Here is a 9,803-nt window from a genome sequence, read left to right on the forward strand (position 1 = left end):
GCCATCTTGCCTAAAATATTTTTAAATTGCCTTATATTTTTTGTCTCAGAAGTCTCAGAAGGAGACTTCTTGAGAGTCCTTCAGGTGTATTTTGCATGTTAAAGATGTTTAACTAATAATTATAAATTCGGTTCAGTAGAGTAAATGACACTGAGTGGGTATCATAACTCAAAAGCAGTTGTGTGCAAGTTATGATAATTCCTTTTTCTCTTATTCCTCCTTAACTATAGAGAATTAAGTTTCATATCTTGAAAAGCACATATTTTATCCAGAAATGAAAATATGCCTCTGTTCTGTAAATATGTTTTTACCAAGTTTTCAAAAATCACATCATAGCCTAACTCTAACCCAGACTTACATGGGGATAGGAAAATTGAGTGCTTTGGAATGACCTTTTTCTGTCATTCTTTAGGTTTACGGTGTCATATCAAATACGGTGTCATATCAGATATTCTTGTAGAAATTCATGATAGCTTCTATTTTTTAGTGACTAAAAGTTTTTAACAATCATTTCATCTTCCTTCTTTTTTGTTCTTTTACAGATGTTTTAATTTACTTCTCTGTTTTATTTGATTTAAATAATCTTAAGCTCTTCAGTTCAGATTTTCTAAAAACTACCCCCAAACCAGACACAAATATGAATATTAATTGTAATTATTTATTGACTACTAAACGACTTGAAAACAATCTTAAAAATTGCTTATAAAAATCACACATCTGTTTACAAAGGTAAGCTATGATGAAGAAATATTTACCAAAAAGAGCACGCTTAAATTTATTTTAAACATGCATCAAATAAATGTTAGAGAGATATATATTTTTTTTATACATGTACATTTATTTAATATGTATATACAGGAGCCTTCAGAATGATGACCCAACCTCCCAATGAGGCACGGAATCTTATATACCATCTTAAAGTAGTATAGAAAGGATGTTGGCTCAGAGCATGGCTGAAAACAGGTAATGTTAGATATATTTTATGGAAGATAATGTATTACAAATGCTTGGTATAGACTAGGTACTGTGTAAACAACAGTATTTTATATCTATTGAGCACTTACTATTGCCAAGTACTTTATATGCATTTTCTCACTTAATTTTTTGGAACAACCTTATAAGGTGAGTATTTTCATTATCCCTATTTTATAAATGAGGAAACTGAGACTCAGAGAAGTTATGTGACTTGCCAAAGTTCAGAGAGCTGATAAATGACAGCTGAGACTCTAGCACAGGAAGCTGTACTAGAGTTCATTCTCATGACTATTACTTATAACATCTTCCTTCCTTCCCTTGATTGTCCAAAAATTATAAATAAAATATTATGTATGATGTTTACAATTTGTCTGAAGTTTATTTCTTGGGAACTGACCATGTTCCCTGTGAAAAAAATTTTAAGTACCAAGGTCTCTAGCTTTTGTAAAACTTCATTGTAATACATAAGAGGGACCCACACATTTCAACTGCCTGTAATGTGGGGACACATGATTGTGAAGTAAATGAGATAACCTGACTAGGTTTCACCACAGGTGTCAACAGCCCTACTGGGCCACCAGATTCTATCCCTCTCCTAGCTCTTTCTGGTACCATATGCTAACAGTTTGTGTCAATGTAATTATCGAGGCTAGGCTTTTGGGTCTTGTGGCTGCTGGCACATCTAAACAGTGTCAGTGGCTCCAACAATCGCCCAGTTAGTTGGCATCCTTTCATGGACTTGATCCAGAAAGATTGGCCACGAGAATACTGGAGATATGGTAACCACCTCCTGCCTCTGTTTTCCCAGATGGGAACATGTATGCAAATATGTATATCCTCATGCAGAAACCCACAGGCCAGTGTGCACATATTCACACAGGTACACATCCATAGAGCTGACATAGATACACATAAATATGTATGTGCACATACGGACAGGCATGCATAGATATGTCTTTGCACATAAACACATGTACTAAGATACAGATACACACATAACTGTAGATGAAACCACATACTCTCTAACACAAAGGTGACCACCTGTATGTGCACATACATATTTATGATGTGTATATATGTGAGGATGCATATCTATGTGTAAATGCACTCATGTTTGTGCATGTTTAGTGTGTATTTGTATCTGGGCACACATGAGTGCATATGTGAAAATCTATTTGTGTCTGTGTGTATGCTTGCTATCTATGTATCTGTGTCTTTATAGGTGTAACTGAGTGTATTTCTACATGTAGGGATATCTTTGTATTCGTGTTTGAGGATCTGCATGAATGTGTCCTTTCTTTTTACCAGATTTCTCTTCCCCATTCCTCTTAAATCTCTTACCACCTAAATGTTTGTTCCCCATCTCTGTGTCTGCTCTATTCGTTCTCTCACCAAACAAGCTTCTAAGCACCGGTCTCCCTCTGCCATCAGATTGGCTGCTTTAGGTGCGCAGTTCTCTTCTCACTCTGTATTTGCTTTCTTCCCCTGCCTTTCTACCTCAGGCTTCTTCTGCCTGTTTTTGCCACAGTCTCATTGCTTGCTGACTTGGAGGCTAGGGCTTGTCTGCGCTTAGCTTAAGTGGAAAAAAAAAAATCCTAAACCCAGAAGGGGCCAGCAAATAATTATAGAAGAATATTATGAGCTCAGCGGCTTCCCAGACCTTCATCTTCTCTCTGCACTTGTTTCTCAGTCGCTCATAAGGCTCTTGAAGAGGCAGGAGCAAGAACTTCAGTGTCCTCATAGCTTTGTGAGGCAAAAGTCTAAGTCCAGTTCTGGCCTCTGCCCCTCACCCACCACTGGCTATAAATGCCCTGCCTGTAGGTGGGGGATTCTGCATAGACTAGACTTGGGATTTTTTTTCGAACTGGCTATTTTTCTCCGTGGCACCCCCGCTTTTCCACTGCTAACAGCATACACTCTGCAAGGAAAACCTGAGAAATGATTGTGAGTTCTCTTCAGAAAATAAGCATATCTTTTCACCCACAGCTACTTCAAGTGCCCATCAAACAAGAACCAGAATTATAAATAGTTACAACTTTACAATAATTGGCAACACATATACTATAGTATTTACAGCACCATAAATGCATCTGTTTCTCTGATTAAGCAATCCCTGGGACAGAATAGTGTTCTGTGTTTGCCAAGGGAGACAGGGCCAATGCTCAGAACATGCAGGATATAGGGGCAGGAGGTAGCATGTTGTGGGGTCTCTGGTCAATCTGCAGGGCCAGCTCCTCCATGAACAGTGGGCTGTAGTGAGAAGCTTGCCAAGGAAGGCATATCGACTAGAGTTAGACTCTCCCCATTCTTAGCCCTGTAGCCCTTTGGCCTCAGTCACAGGTGCTCAGAGTCCTTTCAGGGTGGACAAATGTTTCAATGTCCTTGGCCTGTCCTGATCCTACCTGGGGACCCAGGCTGCCCTGGCGGTGAGCTATCTGCTTTCTTAGGCAAAGCACCAGCAGTGTCAGCTTTTTCTTGCCTTTGTAGATCTGTTTGAGGTTGTTGATGAACTGAGCAAATTGCAGGTGGTCATCCTGGGGCAGCAGGAAGGTCTCCAGAGCCTTGCTTAGAAATTCAATGAATTTTCCATAGTGGCAAGAGCTGACGTGTATTAGGCGTGAGTTTGTAGTGCTAATATAATTATTGATGGTATCATCAGCATCATTGGCAACGGGCACAATGGAGCTTTGTCAATGGACATGAGCTTTCCAGAGCTACCGCGGCCTGGAGTGCCAGCCACGCCAGGTGCAGTCACTGTGCAGTGTCACACACAGGATATCTGGAAGCACTGTGGCACAGTGCACACTCTTCATCACCAGGGGGATGAGAGCTGCCAGCTCATTCTTGCCCGGAGAGTGGCTGAGGGCACAAGCCCAGAGCACATCATTGATGGCTGTGTGGGTTTCCTGGTTGTAGGCCAGGTTAAGATGGGTCATGGCCAGTGAGGCCAGCTTGAAGGCATGGAGCGGGTAGCCATGGAGCCCTGTGTAGTGGGCGATGGTGAACAGCTATGAATGGCTCATGCCACCAGCGTCAGCATCAGTGGCAATCTGGTAGGCTGCCTCAAAGGCAATGTGGTCTTCCTCACAGAGCGTAAGGGCTGACAGGGGCACAGGTCTGTGGATGCTTCATAGCACACTGCAGGGCCAGTGTGTGAACATAGCTAGCCAGTTCCTCCCGCTGTGGATAGTCAAGACTGAGGCGCAGAATAGTGGTGTGGGATACGGCTGTGGCAGCTACAATACTAGTAGCCTCAGTAGAAGTGAAGAGTGTGTACCAGCTCTGCAAGATGCTCACCAGGGCCCACACACCTGTCAGGGAGAGCCTGAGCTCAGCTGTGCCATCAGGGTCCTGATTCAGGTCTGCCCAGATTACCATTTGGGGTTTGAACTTGGCCTGCATAGATGAGTTCTCCCTCCTTCTCAGCAACTTTGAGATGATCTGAGGCAAACCAGGGAAAGGGAGCATTCCAGGTGGCCAGACCCCTGTTTGGGGTCTCTTGCTAACCCTTCCTTTCCTGGTTAGAAGGTTGAAGGTTTCTGCAGGTGCTCTTAGCCTCTCACAAGGATGGAGCAGTGGAGTCTGCGGTTTGCTTGCCCCCAGGCCAGGGTTGGAGATCTGCCAGGGGTTCTAGCTGAAGTGAGGCCTCTCAGGGTAGAGTCTTGTGCTGGGGCTTTGGGCTTTAGAAAGGGTCCTGAGCCTCCAAGTTGTCTGGGGTTGCTCACAAGCATGGACAGGGATGGGGAGGAAACTACCTGGCCCACTACCTCCCAAGGGAGCACTTGAGTATTGGCAGCTGAAAATTCACTGTCTTAGATACGTCTCTGATGAGAGGGTCATAGTTCTGCTGACCTCAGGATATGGTTCACGCAGTGAGAACAGGGCTTGGGTTGGCTGAACAGAGGCCATCATCTCCCACCAGCAGCCACATCCTTTCTTAGGCCATCAAGAATAGGAATATGAAAGCTCAAAGGATTCATTGTCCCATCCCAAGAGTAGGGCCTAGAAATTCCTTTCCCCTGGGGATAGACAGAAGTAGGAGAATCACCCACTTCTGTAGCACAGGTCACCAACCACCGTACCATCTCCTGGCATCTCCAGTTAAGGATCGATAAGGTCATCTGCATCACCTGTAACCCAAGTCCCAGGGCCACAGTGAGCAGGGTGCTCTCAGTACTACTGACAGGGGGAGTAGCAGTCTTGAATGCATTTGGGCCAGTGTGAAGATGAGAAAAGAAGAATGAATGTGCTTTTCTTCTGTATTGCTTCCAGAATTGTTCAGCGTCTCAGTGTCTCTTTTGGCAGCAGTCAGCATGGCAGAGGCCAGTTCACACTGCTGTGATACCATATGGTGAGGGTGGGATGTGTCACCTACAGAAGCTGAGTTTTCTCTGTTTCATTTTTTTTTTTGAGACGGACTTTTGCTCTTGTTACCCAGGCTGAAGTGCAGTGGTGTGATCTCAGCTCACTGCAGCCTCCGCCTCCTGGGTTCAAGCGATTCTCCTGCCTCAGTCTCCCAAGTAACTGGGATTACAGGCATCTGCCACCATACCTGGCTAATTTTTTTTTATTTTTATTTTTTGTATTTTTAGTAGAGATGGGGTTTCTCCATGTTGGCCAGGTTGGTCTTGAACTCCTGGCCTCAGATGATCCACCCACTTCAGCCTCCTAAAGTGCTGGGATTATAGGTGTGAGCCACTGTACCTGGCCAGAAGCTGAGTTTTCTAAAACAGGTAACCTCATGGCACGTAGGGCTAATTTATAGGACAGATCTGGATCATGAGGCAGCAGAGCTGAGAACAAATACTTGGCAAAGGTCTGCATGGGAACACTCTTTTAGTGGATGACTTCTCCCAGACTGCTCAAAGGGCCCCCTTCCAGCAGTAAGATACACTGTTTGCAGTGTTTGCACTAGCTCGTCGTCAACCTGCAGCTCTAGGAGTTGGCCTAGGAGCTGCTCTTCCTTACGGGACACCTTCTCCTGTGCGTAGAGGTCTTCAGGCATTATTGTCTGTTGACCCAGGTTCATCAATGCAACTTCCAGGGTCAATGACAGGTAGGACTTACTAGTGTTTGGGGAGCCTGCAGCCACAGGTACATGTCGGTACACAGGAGTTCTGCTTTCATTCATATCTGACATCTCCAGATAGCCGTCATCATTCAGGCGGCAGGCCTCAGTCAAAGTGAGAAACAGGTAGCCAATGGGGATCGGGGGTAGCCTACCTGGCCCTCCAGGTTTGTGATGGTTGTGGTTCCTCTCTGCAACAATTCTTTCTTCTCATGCTTGTAGATTTCCAGTTGCCGCTGTTGCTGCAGCTTCAGAGTATTAATAATGGTCACTGTGAGTCTGAGGGCCTCTTTTGGATAACCATGGGAATGTCGGGCATCAGCCCGAGCACAGGCTGTAGGCACATGCTCAAGCCACAGTGGCTGGCTTGGGGAATTAAAGAGTAGTCTTTCACTTTCGTACTGGCAGACGGGAGCTGTGTAAACATCACTGCTGATTATTTGCTGTAGGTGGCTGTCCTGTCAGTGTAATTCATGACCCTCAATGGCTCTTGTGAGTATCGTACGTCTAGGTCTGGATAAGCAGTCTGGGCTGCAAATGGCATTCTGGGGAAGTGCATCGGTGATGTTGGGCAGCTCACGTCCATAGTTTCCATCCTCCAGGGGACAGACATCCAGGTCACTCCACTTCTGCAGCTGCTGTAGCCAGCAGTATTTCTCCTCCAGTTTGCAGTGTGGATTTAAAATTATGCACACCCATAAAGCCCCCAGCTCATTCCAGAGTTGCCTGACCTTGCCTATCAGGCTTGTTCCTTGCTGACTCCAGAGTGTGAGTCATGGATCAGCCATAAACTGCTCAGTTATTAGTATCAGTATCCTTGCTCCACTGGAATCTCTCATCCACAGTATTTCTTGAACCTTGGCAAATATTGAGTTGAGTTGCTTTCCAGAGTCACAGTAAGCCCCCTGGGAGAGAAATAACTTCACTTGCTCTTTCACCTCTTCTTCATCCAAATGCCAACAGTTCTCATTGTCAATGCTGGCCCCAGCTGTGGGGTCAGGAGCGCTGTTCACTTGGTTGATTTCTGAGTTGGAGGATAGAATCTCATCTGCCAGTTTCTGTGCAATAGGAAGAACTTCAGTGTGGTAGTGTGACGTGATTAAATATCCAGTGAAATTTTGTAGCTGGTCCCTATTCATCTGGAAAAAGGGTTTCAGAGATAGGAAGACACAAGTTTTTCTCTTCTTAAAAATTAGGAAATAAACAAAAAGTATATTTTCTTTTATTAAAAACTGAGTTTAAAATAATTATGATACTCGTAAATACTTATATTTTCCCTTATAGTCTTTACATATTTAAATACTTTGACAGCGTTTTATTTTTATCATCATTACACATGGTTAACTGGTTCACTTGAATAGAAGAAGGGGAAAAAGTTGCTGTTCTGGAGAACATCTTCCCACTTCTGCATAACCCACATTTAACTTCTAAAACATTAATTACATTTGCAGTGAGGCAAACAGAAAGTGTTAGAAGGGCAGTCAAACCTCATGTATTAGGGATAAGCTGGTGGCCTTTGAGAGTGCAGAGAATTATGCTGTCCATTGCAGATTATTTTTCATTAATGTCTTTGAAGAAGCTGTAACAATGCAGAGCAGCTGATTCTACCTCCTTTAAACTTTCCCTCTTTCCCCCTTCCAATTGACCCTATGCCTCAGTTCACAAAATTTTTCACTGCCTATTATTGCAAAAATATTTTCACTGGCAATTCCCATGGTGAAGTCCAATGGCAGTGGTTCTCAATTGTACCTCTTAAAACTTATAACAGCATGGTTGCCATGTGCTTATAGCTGAGGAAATAATGGAATTCTAAATAGTTATCTAACAGTTTATTCCTGATCCATAATTATGTATACCAAAATAAATCTATCTCAATTTAATGTGGGGTGATACATAGCTTTACATATATAGTTGAAGTCTTTGTGAAAGCATGCAAATACATGTATGACTTTAACTTTGACAGTTACCCCAGCTGAGCACTATCAATTTGCTAAAATTATTTTTAAATACTTATTTAAATCTTGAATGTTGAACTCTTATCATCAGTATTTCCTGAAATGGCATTTAGAACCATTTGATCATGGTGTTTTTCCAGGACATTGTTTCTTCCTGCTTTTTGCCACTAGATGGGAGAAGCAGGTTAACAAAATGATATTTTTGGTGCTTCATTCAACTCTACCAAGAAACACCACATAACTGTGTTTAAAATACCGACAACCTCAGCATGCTTTTATTTATCTATTTTTACTGCATTATTCTTTTTGCATGAATACTGGGTCTAAGAACTGTATTTTTGTAGAGATTAATTTTCTTTTTATTATTTCGATTACTGGAAATTTCAAAAGTAACCAAGAAAGAAAACAATTGCCAGCTGGAAGAGGAAAGCTAAGAATTACATAAAAATATCCACAACAGGTATGCCACAAAGTAATTCTTAGCATGCATTATTGCCAAGGAAGCACACGTTATTGCCCTTGTTGAAGACAGTAGACTAGGTGCTGTGAAACACACAAGAAATGACTCGGGTACAGCTCCTACTTATAAAATTTTTGCATTCTAGAAGAGAGCTAAGCAAGAGGTAAGCCAAATGAATTTATACATACTCTTAGAATAAGGTAGAGATGGATAAATATCAAAATCACAAATACAATATTTGGGATGCACGTGGTAGGTGGGGAGGGAGGTTTGGAATATCACTTTTATCTGAGAACATCAGGGATCACTTCCTGAAGAAACTGGATCCTTGAAGTAGGAGGGGCAGAGAATAGCATTCCAGTGATAGAGGCAGAATGAACAAAGGCACAGAGGCAGGAAACGGCAATTTAAAAAAAATGTTTAAAGATGAAAGGATAGTACATTTTAAAATAATTTAAAAGCTTACATAGAGAGGACATTGTAAGTGATACTTTTTAAGCAGATGATAGATACAGGAAGTATACTCACAAACTAAGGCACCATCTAAGAGAAGCACCCTAGATGCTGGGAAAGTGAAGTTTCAGCTTGGAAATGGAAGGTCACCCAAGTTGAAAGAACCTGGAAATGGAAATTCTAGCTTCCATTTGATGCCAGTGTTTTATCAGATGTAGGCTTACTGTGCACATGGGTCTATCAATTGTTGGGAAGATTCTATAAGGGAAATATAAGTTCTGACTTACAAAGGCAGCTTCCTATGGCTTCTATTCACCTTCAATAATCTTAAGCATGCTTGAAAGAAGATGAAGGTAGTAAACATTGTCATTTGACTCCAAGAAACCAATATTTAACCCGTAAGACTGCATGTTGTACCATCTACCTCCTTACCTAGCAGTATATTCATATGGATGATCAAATAATTCTATTCCAGCCACTAAAGGCAATGATCTTGAGCCCTGATATTATGAGTGGCTATAAAAGTATCCAGCTTTTAAATCCAACCACAGAATATGATTTTATGACCTTCTGTGGAAGTGTAGCTACAGGTTAACTAAAGGTTATGAAGTAATATTTCCTTTTTATAGTTCTGAATTCACTGGCTTGTAATTTCAGAGATCACCTTGTTCTAGAGTGGGACAAGCTTTACAGTATTATAATTTTGTATAACCCAGTGAGGACCTTGTAACTTTTTCTTTTCTGAATTCAGATTTTTATATTTTTTCTATGATATTGTTTGTGTCTAGTTCACCATTTTAATTGCTAAAATTACATGTAGGAGACTATATAATTCTTTTGGCTCTGGAGTAAAGACTTCATATCATTTTAAGTCTCATTTGCCTACTTTGTT

The 9,803-nt window shown here is 42.0% G+C and overlaps 1 pseudogene; it reads right to left on the bottom strand.

Annotated features, from left to right (window-relative positions):
- Positions 1-3,305: 3,305 nt before the first annotated feature.
- LOC105551268 lies at positions 3,306-7,204 on the bottom strand (annotated as a pseudogene).
- Between the last annotated feature and the right edge of the window lie 2,599 nt (positions 7,205-9,803).

The sequence above is a fragment of the Mandrillus leucophaeus genome, unplaced genomic scaffold (assembly GCF_000951045.1).
Source record: "Mandrillus leucophaeus isolate KB7577 unplaced genomic scaffold, Mleu.le_1.0 Scaffold513, whole genome shotgun sequence".
Classification (NCBI taxonomy): Eukaryota; Metazoa; Chordata; class Mammalia; order Primates; family Cercopithecidae; genus Mandrillus; species Mandrillus leucophaeus.